We start from the raw sequence: 17347 nt of genomic DNA on the forward strand, positions 1-17347 counted from the left end.
ACAATGAGGCCGACACAGGAAGCTAATTATTGATCTTATCAGGCTCATCATTAAGAATGTTAGCGCTGTAATAACCTCTGAGGCCAGGGGGGTGTGTGTGTGTGTGTGTGTGCGTGTGTGTGTGTGTGTGTGTGTGTGTGTGTGTGTGTGTGTGTGTGTTTAATTGTGTCCACTGGGATCTTCGTTTTTGGCTTCGCATCAGAATTCCAGAACAATGGAGCTCCCAGTAGCAGCAGACTCGCTAATGGTCCACAGGCCTTGAACGCCCCCGTATACTGTATCACACACACTCTCCCCCTCTCTCTCTCTCCCTCTCACACGCACACACATCTGTAACCACCATTAACTATTCACGTTTGTTCTGAAGCTGCTCTCAGAATCCTGTGATGTTGTTTCTCTGGGCCAAACCACCATTTTGCTCTCTCCTCTGTAACGCCCTGGTGTCTTTGTCGTCTCTGTCCTCAGCTCCACTTCAGAAGCTTATTTAAGAACCGCAGCAGATACACCTTCACTCCACTCTACAGGGTAACTAAGCCTGAGTTCTGCTCTCAGCTTGACCTGTTTAATTTAAACATTTTTAGTTTCTCTGCGGCCTTGAAGAATCCAAACTGGGGCGCTGACATTGTTTTTGTACTTGGGAGCTTTTAATGGCGACATTTGGCGCTCACTTAGCGGGACCCTAGGTCTCTGAATGAGGGTCAGAGAAGTCCTCTGAGAGGGGGAGGAGCCAATGTGACCGCTGGACTGCACAGCTGGACGAGATGTTTGATGAAGAAGGATTCAAAACATACAAGCAAGAAAAAACACAAAGTCAGGGTGTGTGTGTGTGTGCGTGCGTGCGTGCGTGCGTGTGGGTGGGTGTGTGTGTTTTGTTCTGGTTTTGCTTGTTATGGTTGATTTGGAGTTACAAAATGCGGCGCCATCACGATGTATCAGTGTCACACCCTCACAGTGAGTAAACTGGTGTGTTTGTGTGTGTGTGTGTGTGTGTGTGTGTGTGTGTGTGTGTGTGTGTGTGTGGCTGTCAGTGGATGAAGCTAGATGAGGCGTTGTTAGGGAGCAGTTAGCTGCTAATGCTCTGACAGCTCATCCATCCACAGCAAGCAGGCAGGGCGCTAATGGTCCGTTAGCCTGATAACAACGCTAAACTCCACGATGGCGACTCTAACCAACATGACGCCGCCGATACGTGTCGATATAATACGACTGTCAGAAATGCTTAGACGCAGCTCGTACCTTCTGATAGTGTGACAGGGACGATCAGCGACTCCGTGGCTCAGGCTGAAGAAGTTGTCTCTGCTCTCCCGCCGTCTGATGCGGCGGAGAGAAAGTCCCGCGCTCCCGCTGTTGTTGCCATGGTGACAGAAATGCTGCCGATTCTTCCAAGTTTCATTTTAATTCAACGGGGAGGGAAAGTATGAAGAATCAAAGAAATGCATCAGAAATTCATTTAATTATATTTAAAAGGATAGAAGGAATGAAAATATAAATGATTTTTAGAAAAAAAGTCTGGGAGGTAAAAATCTGAATTTTACATCATGACATATTTTTGAAAGTTTGAAGAAGCTTCCGGGTGGGAGGAGCTTAATGCTCTGCTGGGGCTTTACAGAGCTCCTCCACCAGGGGGCGCCGGCTTTCAGGCACATGCTCTGGGTGAGGACAGTAACTATCTACCTTCCTATCCCTTCCATTTCCATCTATCCATTCCATCCCAGTGCTACAGCGCCCCTCAGTGGGCCGTCCAGGTTATGGACTGTGTTCCGGGAACCTGGAAGTCCTTTTAATCATGGTGTTAAGTTGAGTTTTTCCGTTAAAGGCTCATTTATATGGGAGACGTCTCAAAGTTAAACACACAGACGGGCGAGCCGAGGCGTCAGCAGCAGGAATAAATGAGCGCTCCTCTTCTTGCTCCTCCTCCTCCACCTCACTCATCGACCCGGCCTCGCTGTCAAACAGCCAGCTAAGCGTTTTCAAAGCACGGGTGTAATTGTTGTATTTAGGACAGAACGATATCGATCCAGCAGAGGAGTCGCCGCACCGCGTGTCGCCTGTGATGTCGTCGCCGCTCGTCCCGGCTCCTCTCTCCTAATTGCCGCCGTCATTTTAGCTTCCTGCTTCTCCCTGTGCTCCATATGCTACTGAGCAGGTTTGTGTGTGTCCGTGTGTGTGTCTGTGTGTGTGTCTGTGTCTGTGTGTGTGTGCACCCCCTGCTGAGGACCACACTCAATAATGCATCTCTCCCAGGCTAACTGGAGCGAGCTGAGGCCTCTCCGCCTCTGCGTGGCGTTCACGTCGTAAACATGGAGCGTGATCACGCCACAGTCACTAAGCTCCTCCCACCAAACATCACCAGAGCAGCTTCACTCTGTCGCCTGATGCTGCCTGTTGACAAATTAGGAGGATATAAACCTGACGCAGCCGAGTGAGGGTAACCTTGACAGGGATCAACATAATGGAGGAGTGAGGAAGAGAGGCCGACGAAGAAAGGCCACTCTCCCTCTCTCTCTCCCTCTCTCTCTCTCTCTCCCCTCTGTTATCAGCCCTTAATCAGGGGTCCACTGAAGCCTTTGAGTCCACATGGACCTGAGCTGTGGGAACGTCGTTCGTTGGTCACAACAAGACAAGAGCAGATGAATTTGCGTCAGTGGTCCAGGTCAAAGACTAAATCCTGCTTTGCTCGTGGGCTGAGAAAGTGAAGCGGCTGTGCGTTGGTTTTCCCCCCGCAGGCCTGCGTCGGTGTGAAGAATGCGATTAGCGGCTTCGGGAGTCGCTGTCTGTTTTCTGACCTCTAATATCACCTGGACTCATCTGTATTCCTCCGCTCCCGTCTGGCCTACTGTCCTCTGCAGAGAGAGGAGGCATTAAGAAGAAAGGTGCATAAAGAATAGAGAGAAGAAAGAGAGAGAGGCTCAGAGAGGGAAAATCGTTTGTTTTAAAGGAAAATAAGGAAAGAGGCTCTCACGTCAACATTTGTCATTGGTGTGTGATAGAGTGGGACGTCAGACCCTGAGTGTGGGGCCACAGGGTCTGAGGTCCCACACTCAGGGTCTGAGGTCCCACAGGGTCTGAGGTCCTCTGAGGGGTCGGTTGGTCCAATTGTCTAATTCTTGGATGGTTGTTGCAAGTGGTTTCTCTGATCTTCTGGGTGGTAACCTTTGATGGTTTGTCCAGTTGTGTGAGTATTTAAAACTGTATTTCGATTTTCTTGCTGTGTACAATTAGAATTAGTGAAAAATGTAATGTGGTTCAGACCAGATTACAAATATAGTTGGAGGCATGCGTGCGTGTGTGCATGTGTGTGTGCATGCGTGTGTGCCTTAGCGAACACAGATAGTAGTGATGGATCGATTTATCCCTTCAACCTTCTGGCCATGGTGGACTTCCACCAGTGCCAGTGTCATTGTGACAGGATGCTATTGAGCTATTTGTGTGTGTGTGTGTGTGTGTGTGTGTGTGTGTGTGTGTGTGTGTGTGTGTGTGTGTGTGTGTGTGTGTGTGGGCGACTATCTGTACCAAAGGTTGAGAGATAGAAGCCTGATACTATTTCTGTGACATGTACACATATAGACACACACACACGCACACACACACAAACACAGTTACACCGTTACACCGTGTGTGAAGTAGCTCCAGAGGATAATAGTGAAGGGCAGCGGACATGACTGTTTGTTCAGCGTGTGGGAATGACAACACACACACATTTATCCAAGGAGAGGAGAGGAAAGAAAATAAGGAGATGAGAGGAGAGGAGATGTTGCGAAGGAAACAAAAGGAAATGAGAAGACAAAACAAGAGGAAATGAATAGAGAGGAGTGGAAATGAGGACCCAAGAGGGAAAGAGCAGAGGAGATGAGGGGAGAATGGGAACGACAGAGTAAAGAGGAAGATGAAGACGAGGAAGGAGAAAATGAGGCGAGAGCAGAAAATCAGAGGGCAATGGATGAAGAAAAAACTTTTTTCTTTACAGAGAGTCTGAAACAATGGGTGTGTGTGTGTGTGTGTGTGTGTGTGTGTGTGTGTGTGTGTGTGTGTGTGTGTGTGTGTGTGTGTGTGTGTGTGTGTGTGTGTGTGTGTGTGTGTGTGTGTGTGTGTGTAAACTCCTGCTCCAACAACCTGGAAGCTGTCTCGCTATCTCTCAAATAATTCAGCTGAAGTGGTTAAAAGCCAATCTGTTGCGGCCGGAAAGGGAAACAGACCCGGGTCCATCTGGATCTGTGGTCCATTGCTGAGAGTGTGTGAGCTCACTCTGCAAGGGCGTGTGTGTGTCCTCAGGTAGACCAATGCTGCCTTCAAACAATTTATAAGTAGTAATAGGAAAATGTGGAGCATTTACGTGAGATTTAAAGATCGGACACGAAGACCAAGCAAAAAACAAGCTAAAGCTTCTGTTTAGTGACAAACTGCTCCGACCCTCACGGCTCTGCTTCCACCGCAGAATGAATGCTTCTGACCACCTGTTCATTTGGCAGAAACATGCAAACACACTCGTACATAAATGCCCCCCCCCCACACACACACACACACACACACACACACACACACACACACACACACACACACTAATCAAGCGTGGCTTTAATCAGGAAACATGACATGCTGCACTCGGCTCCCTTTTTGCAGCATTTTGCAGAGTTCTGCTGCTGAAACACACAATAATTGCAGAGAAACCAGGGGATACAGTTTACAGCCGATCAATTACCAAATAAATGGAACCACAAATCCTCTGCTGGTAAAAAAGTAATGGAAGATAGGCGGTAAAGTGGAAAACGTGTAATGGAACAGCGGCAGTGGATTGGTGTGATGTGAGTGAGTGAGTGAGTGAGTGAGTGAGTGAGTGAGTGAGTGAGTGAGTGAGTGAGTGAGTGAGTGAGCGAGTGAGTGAGTGAGTGAGCGAGCGAGCGGGTGAGGGAGCGGGTGAGTGAGTGAGGGAGCGAGGGAGTGGAGGGAGTGCATGTGTGTGTGCGTGTGTGTCTGACTCATAAATGCCGTGAAAGGTTTGTTTGTTTTATCTCCATTTTATTTACTGACATGATTAAATCAGAAACACTCATAGAAGCTGTCAGATACTTTTACTGTCCTATCAGTCAGCCGCTTTAATAAGAACACAACCAACACACACGCGTGAGATGAATATAGACAACAGCACAAAGCCACCTGGTCCTCTCGTGAGCGGCGAGAGAAGATGGACGCCTTCATTAACCCTTTCACACTGAGCCTGTATGAAATCACAATCACACCCAAACAACCAAACCCTTGACGGCTAGAACTCATGGGGTCTCACTGTGGGTAAGGACAGAATTTAACTATCGACCAAACCAAAGTGATGCCCAGACCAATAAGAGAAAGGTCAAGTCTGTGGTGACCTGCAGGAAGGCAACAGTTTGATCAACGCAGTAGACCAACTTTGATGCCTGATCATTGTGATGTCATAATAGTCTCAAAAAATGTCTAAACAAGACAAGCAGCTCAATAGGATGTACTGAAACACCAACATCAATGCGGGCTAAAAACTTATCAATCAATCTTCCAGCAATGGAAATGGGCGACGATACTGTCTAGCAATACACCGGCCTGAATGTCACTCCTCATCGACTGAGTCTTCATTGATCGTAGCTCCACTGATCAATGAATTTGATTGCCTTTTAGTTTGTTTGTTAATTGGCTTTTATGTCACTAATTGTGCTTTAATGCACTGCAGAGGGCATTTGAGATAGATTAGCAATAAGCCAGTAAGAATACAAGCAAATAACATTCCTACTTTCTAATGAACCTTTGCTGCGTTTTGTCAAGAACTTTGTAGCATTTGGAGTTTAATAGAGAGTTGTTGATAAATACACAACAAACACTATGTATTAGATGAGGTGCTGACTGTTAGAATGAGCCCCCCCCCCCCTTGCAATCAATTTAAAGTACAATAGCAAAGCTAAATCTAAGTTAGTATGAAATACCTTTGGATTGTGTGTGTGTGTGTGTGTGTGTGTGTGTGTGTGTGTGTGTGTGTGTGTGTGTGTGCATATGTGTGTGTGTGTTCTCCTTATGAAGTCGTAATTGGAACAAATGTTGGTATTGTGTGTGATTTGCAGCAGATCAATTTGCTTTGTAAGGGTCAAAGGTTGTCAATCTGTTTAGTGTTACATATTTGATTTATTTTCGAAGGACACTGAAGCCTTGAGTAGACTTGAAAGAGGACGAGGACACACGCACGCTCACGCTCACGCTCCGGTGGCCGCGCCTCTGCACCTGCTACAGTTACAGAACACACGGCCACGTCTCAATACAAAAGATCCTTTGTTGCTTTTAACTGAAAATCAAGGCTGCAACATTTGTTCTTGGTATGTTGTTGTTGTGGCCCTTTAATGAAAGAGTCCATGGTGGCCTGATGACCTCAGCAGGTCCCACAGGCAGCTGGAGGATACCTGTCATTACTACAACACACCACAGGAACGCTGCTGCGACCAGCCGGGACATATTACATCACAGCTTCACGTCATTCAGGGACCATATGGGGACCAATTGCAGTTTTGACTTTGATGAAGTATTGAGCATTTATCATAGCATGGATTCGCTCGATCAGAAGCCAGTGGGTGTTGAGCTATTTGTGTGTGTGTGTGTGTGTGTGTGTGTGTGTGTGTGTGTGTGTGCTGTGCGTGTGCGTGTGCGTGTGTGTGTGTGTAGCGGCGTGTCCTGTCAAACCATAAATCTGAATGAATGAATTAGCCTTAAAATGCATCTGCAGGAATCCTCACCCACAAACACAAACATTGGCAGTTCGAGCTCGTTGTCTACTTGAAATGAATCCTTGTTGGTCGATTTGTCATTGTCAAGTCAGTGTCTGTGGGAAATGGCTGCATCTTCCTCCTGAATAATAGCAATCATCATCTTTATGTGTTATATAAGATAACAGAGACAGATCCCGGGAGGCAGAGACGGACGGATAAAGAGATGAGACAGGAACTCTCTTCAGAAATCAGATTTGCCCAAATGTGAGGCGTGGGTGCACAGCAGCAGGCATAATGCCTCCATTTCAGCACCGGCAGAGAGAGAAAGTCCCCCTCAGCAGAGGTAATAGATTGATGCATGTGTGTTTGTTTTGCTCCTCCGTGTGGAATCTCTCACAGTGATTTTCCACGCTGGCGAGCAATGGCCTCTGAAATCATCCCCGCTCGCCCTCAGCAAATAGATAATCTTCAGACAGAGAGGCGGCTTTGATGGCATGCAAATGAGACGCACCTGAATGGATCTGATCGCACGCAGATCTGCCGCAGACGGGCGTAGGAGCCGGAACGCCGTCCGTGCGGCTGAGACTTTCAACATCCGTGCCGGCTGGTCTTATCTGACAGCACTGCCTATACTACTGAGAGAAGAGAGGAGAGGAACCTGAAGGCCTCGCAGAGTAACGGTGCATTCATGCGCTCCTCGTCTAGTTCTCTTAAGCCGACGCCTTTATTTGGACCCTGCAGATTTTTCCTTCAGTGTCCCGTTTGTGTGATTTGTTTACCTGCAGCTCATGATCACCTGAGGGTAAACAGGAGACGGTGAGGTCATTCTTTCTGGCCTAACGAGTTGACAGCATCGCCTCAATCCACCATTAAACAAAGAGGTCGTCCATCTGTCAGTCAAATCTTTATAAAACCAGCAACCATCCTGTGGCGGTTTGGACTCGGTGGCACATTTGTGTGTGTCCGTTTCTCTGAGGCCTCTGCGTCTCAGAAGAACACTGACGAGCCGGACGAGAAGAAGAAGCTGTAGAAGTGAGAGAAGAGAGAACTCTCTTATGCAGCCTGTGGTCATGATTATAGTTTGATACCTTTTAAACTCACAACTGAAGAACGGCCAAAGCAGAGTTGAAATGGAAAAGAGCTGAAGTGGTGAAAGTCAAAATCACTGCACACACGTCAGGCTGCAGATCTCTCCTCAGCTTCACGCTCACCTAGGCTCCTTCTCCAGGATGCAGGTGTAGCTTCAGTTGTCACACGCAGGATAAGATCACAGTCCTTAGGTGACACGGTTGATGAATGAGGCCCGGTGTTTTCAATCAGGGCGTCTCTCCGTCTCTTTCCTCGGATGCCTCCTGCGTGGACAGATTCATTCTAAGACACACACACACACACACACACACACACACACACACACACACACACACAGATGGAGGGTGCGATTGACGTCACTTGTGCATGGCAGAGGGAAGCAGAGGAGAGGAGGGAAGGTAGATGACACCCTGAGCTTTAAGTGTCTTTGGCTGCATGGATCCTCTGCACGCCATCTGTGGGGATGATGGATGTGTTGGACATACGTGTTCTCAGGTTGGAACGTCTCTCTGCCCGCTTGCCGTTCTGTCGCCACGTCTGCCCCCTTGTTGAACAGCCTCATTAACCTCTTCAGTGCCGCAGCAGGTGGGTTATTCACAGGTGGTCCTGACCTGAAGGACAGAAGGCAAACAATGAGGACGGAGTCATGGGTTTGAATCCAGGAGTCCTCTTCATGCTCGGGTTATAAAGTTTAGGCCATTTGTAGTCCATAGAAATCCACCTTGTGACTCGCCGGTGTGACTTGTGACTCGCCAGTGTGACTTGTGACTCGCTGGTGTGACTTGTGACTCGCTGGTGTGACTTGTGACTCGTGGTTTTGACTCGCTGGTGTGACTTGTGACTTGTCCCTGCCTCTGTTTGTTGGGTGTATCTGAGCTGTCTTTGTGATTAGCATATGTTCATAAAGTGTGTGTATGAATGAATGACTGGCTGACTGACAAGGTCGTCTACAAAGACACAGTCAGAAACACACACACACACACGCACGCACGCACACACACACACACACACACACACACACACACACACACGCCTGTTCTGCTGGCTGCAGCACTGTCAGTGTGATGGATCTCCCCCACCTGGCGCCTCCCTTTACTAGCTACCAGCAAAGGCAAGAGAAGTGTGTGTGTCTGTGTGTGTGTGTGTGTGTGTGTGTGTGTGTGTGTGTGTGTGTGTGTGTGGGTGGGTGGGTGGGTGGGTGGGTGGGTGTGTGTGTGTGTGTGTGTGTGAGAAAGAGAGGGAGTCTGAGGTGGATATTTGTATACACTCAGAGTTCTCCTTGCATCATGAATTTAAACGTTGTGTGTGTACGTGTGCGTGTGCGTGTGCGTGCGTATGCGTGTTTGAGATAGAGAGAGAGAGTGTGTGTGCCTTCAATCAGAGTGGTAAAAAGAGGAAGTTACAGCTGCCGCAGGGTCCATGTGGATTCTCTGACATTCATTGCTTTGCAGGTGTGTGTGTGTGGGGGGAGAGGGGGGCGGGGGGGGGGGGGGGGCTGTAGCACCACAGTGTTTGAGAACCACCAGTATAGACTTTGTGGTGGATGTTAACAAAGAGAGAGAGAGAAACAAAATGAGGAAGAAGACATATAGGAGGGAAAGAAGAACATCCAGAAGAAGGAGAAAGGGGAGGGAGGGGGGGGGGGGGGGGGGGGGGGGGTTCTGGGTTTGAGGCTCAGCGTTCGTGCAGATGTTCGTTTCTCTGTATTTTATCTTTGATTCTGCCTTCAGGCTATGACATCATGCTGCTTATTCAACACTCAGCCAGTTTTATCCAATCTGGACTCCATGGAAACCAGATTGTGTTTCTGTCATGTTTGGTTTGGCACTTTGACTCCAATTCCTCTCACTCGGAGACTCGTCTATGTATCTAGCTAGTAGCTTCAACTCTGCAGCACAGTAACAGAGTAACAACACCGTTCATGTCTGAAGAAGCTTTGAATACATAGAATAAGCAGGATAACAGATTCAGAGGAGTTTATTCCACAATCACATACACGTCATCACTTTGACCAATGAACAGTGAGGTACGTCGTTATGACAACAGGCTGACCTTCAAATAAGCATTGTCTCAAAAATACAAGCTGAGCTCTCGGTGCTATTCTGTACCAGATTGGTTCCTCTGCTGGACAAACGGAGTCACAGCTGCTTCAGTCACAACGTGATCACAGGAAGCTTTCCCCCAACACTCCATCAACCGCACAACTCCCTGCGACCTCTCTGTGACCCCGCAGAGCCCCGCTGCCTCATGGGAAACCTCAGCGGTAACTAGACGCACTCGGAGCCAGTGGGTTGTGTGTGCTGTTGCTAAGCGACAGTTGAGAACCTGTTTAAAGTAAAGTGCTTTTTAATGTTCACAACTCCTCTGTGTGGACCAGACACAGGCTGGATCTGGGGTTGATTGACAAGTTCTGAGCCTGATGCTCATAGTGAGTGAGGGATGTGACGCAGTGTCAGCAGGTGAACATTACGATCAACCAACTGTCGTTATGCCACCATTATCACCTGCTGTCAGTCACTTAGCCTGCTGAGCATACAGCAACTTACCAAAGAAATGCACATCAACTTTAAATGGATTTATTGATAAATACAACCTGAGGAAAAACTACAGTAGTCCCAGTTCTGTTACCATGATGTCATCTAGTGGCTGTGCTGCTGTGCTGCTGTGCTGTTGAATCACCAAGGTTTCAAATATACGCTTGCACTGTGAGGTATTAAGTCTGTTAGCGCTGTCTTGTTAAATCTGAACTCTCACAGATTTTAGATGGACAACACACACACACACGCAAACACACACACACACACACACACACACACACACACACTTCAGTCTATAGCCTCCTCCCCCTCACTGACATGGAAAGCAGAGTCAGTCTCTTAATTAAGTCAAGAAGAAGCCGTTTGGGACAAACGTGATCGTCCTCGATGTGTACGGACGAGTCTGAGCTGCTAATCACATCAGACTCTCTCAGCCTTTTTCTTGGTTTCCGAAGTCAGAAATCAGAACCCATGTCACTCCACACTGATCACCATAGAGACGCCAAAAACAATCAATCATTTTATATTTGTGGGCCTCTAAAGTGAATGTGATGTTTTTTTTAATTCACAGAGACAAAAACAACACAACATCTAAAGCAGACGCATACAAATGAGGTCAACTAAGTTTGATCAAAGTAGCCTGCAAATAAACTTAATTTATACCCAGAAGAGATAAATAAGAAAATAAGATAAGAAGAATCTGAGCCCTCACCAAAAATACACAAGCAGGAAATCACAACATGGGCAGGAAGTGGCTCCTTTATTTATGTTTGATCGGCACGATTAATCAGGATGATCAAGTGATTCATATTCAAGCAAAACGTTGAAATCAGGCATCCGGCCGTCATGCAGGAATGGGGGAATGTGGGAATGTTACGCTCCAGATGATTCTGCATGTTTACAGTGATAATCTGAGGTTTTCACCTGGATGTGATGATCTCTGTCCCTGTGTGTGTGTGTGTGGGGGGGGGGGGGGGGGGGGGGTTATCTGCCAGGGCCTGGGGGGGGGGGGGGGGGGGGGGGGGGGGGGGGGGGGGGTTATCTGCCAGGGCCTGAGGGGGGGGGGGGGCTGTATACACATATCTACATCCAGCAGGTGTGCTTACAACAAGCGCAGCTCAGCCAAGAGTGTGTGTGTGTGTGTGTGTGTACAACCTCTTTACCTCTGATGTCTGGTCCAACACTGTTTTACATTGGAGAACACGTGTTGGAGGAAACATCATAGCGCTGATCGTTTCACAGCATGTCTGAAAATATTTTTGTTTCTGAGCAACAAAACGATTTTCAAACCATCTGTTCAAGGTGTAAGCGTGTGTGTGTGCGGTGGTTGTGGAGGATTTAAGCTCTGTCGGCCCTGTCGTCCTGTAGGCCCGGTTGCTCTGATACAGTTTGGTTTGGTGCTACAGGTTCGGCCTGTTCACCAGCCCAAGCATCTGCAATGCAGTGCAGCCATGCACACACACACACACACACACACACACACACACACACACACAGATGAACACACGTCTAACATCCACATACACAGGTAGGAGAACATACACGTTTTGATTGGATCAGACAGGAGGGATCAATCTCCTTACTCCTGTCTCCTCTCTGTCCTCCTCTTTGCCTCCCAACCCCACGCTGCCATCTTGGCTCTCCCTCCCTCCCCCCCTCCCTCCCTCGCCGCCCCGCCCCCCCCCCCCCCTCGCTCCTCGCTCTATTGACCAGCGCGGTCACACTGTCTCTCTCTCATTGATTGAACAGAGTGGATGGGAGGACACATTGGACATTGAAGGCTCGTTTCTAAAGCTCAGGCAAGTCTGCTTGTTCTCTTTCATCACTAAATTGGTCAGAGTGAGCAAACCTCCGCCAAGGCCAAATATTTCTCTCCAAGTTACCATGACAATCAAAATCTCCATCTCTTTATAATCTGACCTCCTGACCTTGAACCTCTGGAGCTGCTGAGGATCCGTTCCGCCTGTTTGTCCTTCACTGAATCAGCTCCATCTCAGCTCCATGATGCTGCTAGTTGATGTTTATAGCTCTGCTAGACACTCGGCTCTGCCTGGAGACATAGAGCTCCCATCTGACGAGGACTGAGGGACCACCAGATCCAGATCCTACTGATCCAGATCCTACTGATCCAGATCCTGCTGATCAAGATCCAGTGGTAGTATTTTGGTTTGTTTTGGTTTGCAGACTGCTGTACTGTCCTCAGTCTCTGCTAGCATCTGATGGTAGCTTAGTGTTGACACAGGACAAACACTGAGTGGTTGTCTATGGCTTTAAAACAAACGTAACGCTCTATAAGCTATAACCTTCTGGCGTCCTGTAGACGTCTTCACTCCTCAGTGAAGTCGTTTCCCTCACAGGTGAATTCTTGTTTTATTTATTTCATATTTATTTAAATATTCTGCCTTTCTATGTTTTGCTAAACGTTCAATCCGACCAAAGGAATCCACGGGAGAAGTTTCTGTTGTCTCTGAGAATAATTTCCCATCTCCCTGGGGGCTCTGCAGCTCCACAGGCGGCTGCTCTTATCGGGGAAGAGTCTCTGTATCCATGGCAGTGATATGGTGGATATTTATTGGACAGCTGTATGAGAGCTGTGATGAGCAGAGAGGAGAGGTGTGCTGTTATCTTTATTGGATCCCGCTGTGCAGTAATGATATCGCCTCACACCGCCGCCGCCACCGCCGCCACCCTGCGTCTGACGCTGCAGCTGCAACCGCACAGCAACAGAATCACTGCTGCTTCTGCCGAGTAAGGACGCAGGGAAAATAACAACAAATTCAATTTCAGGAAGAGGATGAACTTTAGTGTCAGTGTAAGCCAGATAATAAGGTGTGTGTGTGTGTGTGTGTGCCTGTGTGCCTGTGTGCCTGTGTGTGTGTGTGTGTGTGTGCGTGTGTGTGTGTGTGTGTGTGTGTGTCTGTGTGTGTGTGTGTGCCTGTGTGTGTGTCTGTGTGTGTGTGTGTGTGTGTGTGTGTGTGTGTGTGTGTGTGTGTGTGTGTGTGTGTGTGTGTGTGTGTGTGTGTGTGTGTGTGTGCATGTGTGTGCATGTGTGTGTGTGCGTGTTCGTGTGTGTGTGTGTGTGTGCTGTTAGAGGACTGGAACAGAATAAGCCTCCATATGCTCGGAGCTCCTAAGCTTTGGGCAATCGATTCCTCCGGTGGCGTCGCTTCCACACACACCTGAATACACAAACACACGCCGACGGTAAACCCTGGAGCGGTGCAGGCTGGACGCGTGCGCACGTTTCAAACACACGGCTCCTCTTTCCCGGCGTGTTTCCATCCTTTGTTCCGTGGAGAAAGGATGAAGACGTGCCCTCGCTTTCCAAACAGGAAATTGCCAGTGACCCCGCTGGTGGAATGGTGGACGGCAGAGCGGTGGATGGACATAAAACGACAGAAAGAAGAGACAAGGAGGACAGCACGAGAGCGAGGAGCACGGGAGGAAGATGTGTTTCCTGACCTTTGTGTGTGGAGGGATGGTGGGGGGGGAGGAAGAGGAGGGGCTGGTGTTCATATGAAGACTGAGGGAAGTGACCCGGAAGAATCGGCCCGGTGAAGAGCAGCTCCGCTTCTTTCAGTGCTGAAGGAAGGAAGAAGCCTCGGCTCGTCTTTGCTCTCTGGAGTTGTAATATTTTACCAGGATCGATTGATAAGTTCTGAGCCTAGCGTAGGAAGGTCCAAAGGCCAAAGTCTGCTCCTTGCCCACATCCTCCACTGATGACATGTAGATATACAGTATATAGATGACATCATCCTCTGAGGCTAAACAGGTTACAGCCAAATGATTGAGGTTGATTGATAAGTTGTGAGCTCTCTCTGTCTCTGTGCTCGGCTCTGTAGGGAATATGGTTTAGTATCAGAAAGAGCTCAGCCAAACATCACACACCTGCTCTTTGCTTTCTGTTTATATATATAGATACGTGTGTGTGTGTGTGTGTGTGTGTGTGTGTGTGTGTGTGTGTGTGTGTGTGTGTATGTGTGTGTATGTTGATGTTTTCGGGCCAAGCAGCAGTCAATGTCTTACACTTTGTTTATCTCACACTTTCCCACCCACGCTAAGGGATTCCACCTGATGACGTGTGGGTCAAAGGTCACGTCTGACCTTCAGGCGCCGCTTTGTGAACGTGGGAGAAGGTAGAGCGCTCAGGAGGGGGAACTGAAGGAGGCAGTATGAAAGAGAAGAGGAAGGAAGCTGAAGGGTCAACATGAGGGAGGAAGAGGAGGAGAGAGTGGAGCAGAGCATGCTGGGAAGCCAGGAGGGATCATGGAGGCGTGTCTCTCCCACAGGCTGGGAGATTTACTGTGTAGTGTCAGATTAACCCCGCGGAGGCCGACCTCGCCTTTTATTTACCAGCACACTGTAAAAAATATAACAGTCGTAAATACTTAACTGAACAGAACGACAAATCTACACACCCGATATATCTACAGTATAAATATCTATAAACAAATATATAAGTGAAAGATATAGGACCACAGGTTTATGTTATATTGTATTTTACACCTTTCTCTAGTAGATTTAATTTGAAGAATGTTGTGCGTTTGTATTCGTCCACGTGTGTTTGTGTGCGTGTGTGTGTGTGTGTGTGTGTGAGACTAATTATTGGCTGCTCGGGGGTTCTTTGACACTTAAGCACATTTTCCTGATGTGGCTCTTTGTTGTGATCTGTGGCGTGTTTGCATCCTGAGCTGTGATCTGGTTCAGACTGCATCAGGTGTTAACGTGTCATATAAAGACTCGTCATCCAGAGAATATTGAAGTATTAAAGTTCCTCTCAGTGTAGCAGGAAGAAGACACACAAGTCAGAGCAGGAAGAGGGACTGAGAGGGGGCAGGAAGTAGAAAAGTATGTTGTTATCTCTGCCTCTTTCTCTGTCTCTCTGTCTCTGTCTCTGTCTCTGTCTCTCTCCCTCCCTCTCTCTCTCTCTCTCTCTCTCTCTCTCTCTCTGTCCATTGGGCGAGTCAGTTAACTGGCCTGGTTCTCCTGCAGTGATTGACGTCCTCCTTCTCTGCACAGCTTTCCTTACTCTGGGTGATTCTTCCAACAGGCCGGAGTAATGTTTCCCTTCACTTTGGCGTTCCCTCTTCAAGTGACACGTTTTGTGGCTGACAGGTGATGAGTGTTTAGTGAAACGCGGCGACACGACGGCTCTGTCAACGCAAACACAAAGAGACGACCACAAATGCTGTTGTCAGGCTCAGCTTTGTCTTTCGTAAAAATTAAGATTGAAAATGTTGGATGCGTCTGCCTGACAAATCTGTAAACAATAAATATATTTGTTTACCACACAGAACCACAACGACTGCACAAAGATTCATCAAGCGTTGATGTCACGTTGACGCTTGTGGGTTTTGGTCAAAGCTTGACTGGTAAAACGACGTGACACTTCATTTCAGAACAAACAACCGTCAGCAACACACACACACACACACACACACACACACACACACACATACCTTTTAGCGCTGATGAAGTGAGCTAAGAGGAACAATGACATGATTCAGCTCCTCATCCATCCAAACACATTTACCTTGTCTACCCTCTGGACTTGTTGGAGGTGATGAAGTCTGAGTGTCTTGTGGAGGCGTGGGTGGGTCGGAGCGTGAGATTGACTGAAGGATCACCGCGGCGTCTCTGTGATGTGGACGTGATATCGACCTGTCCCGCTCTCAGCCTGGAGGTGCAGCTCTTAGTTCAGTGGTAGATTTAGGTTATGGGCCTGGTGAACTCTGGGTAGCGGCCCTGAGGTTCCTCCTCAGAGTCTCGGGACTCTTAGGGACAGAGGGAGGAGTTTGGTCTGAGGACGTGGCTTTGGAGAGGGACAGATGGGCCCAAACGTGTAAACAAAGATGTTTGCTTTTAAAATGCTGCTTAGGCGACTTTTCAGACTGAATCAAATCAAGACGAACGATCTTGAAACAAGTCTGAGTCTTTTGTAGACCAGATGCTTCTCTTGTTCTGCAGCAGATGACACCTGTTGGGAGAACGCTGGGCGGTTCTCACATAAATATCATTTCTCTCCACATCTCACTACTGGATTTTTACATTTTTACCATTTTGTTAATTATCCAAAACCCTTAACTGGCTTAATCAGTTGTAAAAATCTTAAAACACAAATAATTGGCATTTCTTCTTCTTGAGACCCTTGGGTCCCTGGAGCGTCTCACAGTGCAGCCTGGTCCCCATAAACTCTCCCTTATTAATATCAATTATAAGATGATCCATTAAGGAATGATTTAGAGATACCCTCAGAAGTGTAGCGTGTCCACAGTCGCCCATGCGTGTTGTGATAAATGACAAAGCTGTGGAGCAGCGGCGTGCCGAGCTCAGAGTATTAATCACAGCAGGACAGATTATTAGCCTTCCTCCATCCATCTTCTCCTGTGACAATCCACAAACTAAACAAACAGCAGCGTTATTATCCACGGTGCTTAGAGAGGAAGAGGAAGCAGCTCTGTGTGGATGTTTGTTTACAGACTTTTATGATGGTTTATTAGCAGTTTGCTGCGTGAAAGAGAAGATGTCGACGTTACAGTAGAGCTCACAGTCTGACGAGCTGCTGCTGCTGCTGCCTCTGGCTCAGGGGAGAGTAACTATGCTTTGTTGTCGGGTTTACAGAATTTGCAGTGTTTGATTTAAATGTTCTGCCACCAAAACTCAACATTCACAATGTATAATGATGATTTTGCAGTTTTGTGAGCAAACGGCAGCTTCATGTTTACAATGTGCCTGTAAAGCTCCACCCCAACAATAGACACAACTAAGAGTATGTCCCTCATGTCAATAGCAACACCATCAAATTAGCATCGTCTCATAAATACAAGCCCACTCAGCTGAGTTGTTGGACGAAGCTTTCTGTGACCTTTGGTTTTGCTTTACTGGAATCTTTTCTGCAGACAATGTTCAACCACAACCACGAGACATCACATGACCTCTGACCTGTGACCGGCGACATCTCTGCTTTGACTCTGACTTTGTTCTTCTCTGTTTGTCCCACAG

At 47.8% G+C, this 17347-nt stretch overlaps 1 protein-coding gene across 1 annotated transcript in view; it reads left to right on the top strand.

The window, feature by feature from the left end:
• nrg3a (neuregulin 3a) overlaps positions 1–17347 on the top strand; it is a 139579-nt gene that overhangs the window by 83633 nt on the left and 38599 nt on the right. The gene's annotated exons all lie outside the window — the stretch shown is intronic.

Source organism: Genypterus blacodes, unplaced genomic scaffold (assembly GCF_046128005.1).
Source record: "Genypterus blacodes isolate CSIRO-AG114 ecotype Tasmania unplaced genomic scaffold, CSIRO-AGI_Gbla_v1 ptg000086l_1, whole genome shotgun sequence".
Lineage (NCBI taxonomy): Eukaryota > Metazoa > Chordata > Actinopteri > Ophidiiformes > Ophidiidae > Genypterus > Genypterus blacodes.